Here is a 1792-nt window from a genome sequence, read left to right on the forward strand (position 1 = left end):
CCGAGCCCAATTGATTTTGATGTTATACTTCATACATTACATTAATTGAAGTTTTATGTCACTGATTTGAGAATGGTTTGAAAATTTAGGCAAAAGGACATAATAGAAAGTAATGAAGCAGGCAGTCCTCAAATTTGAGATGTCCAACAGATATGATATCTTTATTCTTAACAGTCTCACCAAAGCCTTGTTGCTTACGCATTTCTATTCCCCCTTTTACAAATTCTACATAGAGAATAGTAAAAATCCTTTCGATCGTAGTTATCCCATTCACAAACAAGGCCGAAACATGTTATGCTAACTTGAGTGAGTATGTTATAGCATAATGAACTCAAAGTTTTTAAACCCAAAACAATGTCTTTTCCTTTCACGTAGGAAGTAAGACGGTTTTTCCGGAAGTTCAAGTTGTAGTAAAATACTCTAACAAGTCTAGGATAAATATCATTTCTTTCACAGCAAAAATCAAAAAGGTTTTGTTGCCGTAAAAGATAAGGGAGAAGAAAATCTTCAAACTCAAAGTTCCCGACATTACCGAATTTTGGAGTAAATATGGTTCGTCCATGGAAGTGCTCTTCGAAGACTTTGCGTTGTTCATCATTTGCGAGAAGTCTTGCTAAATCTAGAGGGTTAGTCTCCAAGGATGTAGTCCCTTACTTTTTTTGAGTCACGTTAGTGCGTTGCTTCTTCGTTCTTGAAGAAGATGCCATGGATTGCGTTTTTGAAGATTTTAGGTTTTTGGGATTGGTAGATTTGAGGTTTTTTTATTTGGTCCAATAATCACGAAAATGATGGTATAAAAGTATTTAGAATTGAAAATGTGAAATGAATGAACACAAAAATCACTCAAAATGGATGAAAAATTAAGTTTTTAGAGATTCGAGAGTGTTTACACGAGTGAGAGAGAAATAGGAAGAAGATGAGTTTGAAAAAATGCAGAAAAACATATATATACCTAAACAGAGTAATTGGTTACTTTCTTTGATTAATTGGTTACTTAGTTAATTTTTTTTTAAATTTCAAACATCAGCTTTTGAGTAATTAGTTACTGAAACTCCCTGTTCAACCCTGAAATCGGTTATTCTCCAGAATAATCGATTACTGACCCTAAAAAAATTAATTTTAGGCATATTGATGCTATGAAAATTATTTTTGACCCAAAATTTGAAAGTTTTAAACATAAGTCAACACATTTAAGTACAAGTAGGCATGATATAAACATAATGGAACACACATATAATCATGTTAAGATAGGTAAGCTTCATCAAGAATTCCTAATTCACGTTTAATTTTATAAAAAGGTTCTTTAGCCAAGGGTTTAGTGAAAATATCTGCTTGCTGGTTATGAGTATCAACGAATTCTACAGTCACATCTTTCTTTTGGACATGGTCCCTAAGGAAGTGATGCCTTATATCTATGTGTTTGGTTCTAGAATGATGAGGTTTGTAACACTAGTATTGTCACATCTTAGAGGAGTGCAGCCTAAGTCTAAGCCATAATCTTCTAATTGTTGTTTAAGCCACAACACTTGGGCAAAACAACTAACTGCTGCTATATATTCAACTTCAGCAGTGCTTAGGGCAACACATGCTTGTTTATTGCAAGACCAAGAGACTAAAGCATTTCCTAAAATATGAAAAGTACGACTTGTACTTTTTCTCTCATATTTGGATCCAGAAAAATCTGAATAGCCAAACAAATAACATATACTTCCTTTTAGATACCACAATCCAATGTCAGTTGTGCCTTTAAGATATTTCATGATTCTCTTAACAGAAAATAAGTGTGATTCTT

Source organism: Lupinus angustifolius, unplaced genomic scaffold (assembly GCF_001865875.1).
Source record: "Lupinus angustifolius cultivar Tanjil unplaced genomic scaffold, LupAngTanjil_v1.0 Scaffold_164_10, whole genome shotgun sequence".
Lineage (NCBI taxonomy): Eukaryota > Viridiplantae > Streptophyta > Magnoliopsida > Fabales > Fabaceae > Lupinus > Lupinus angustifolius.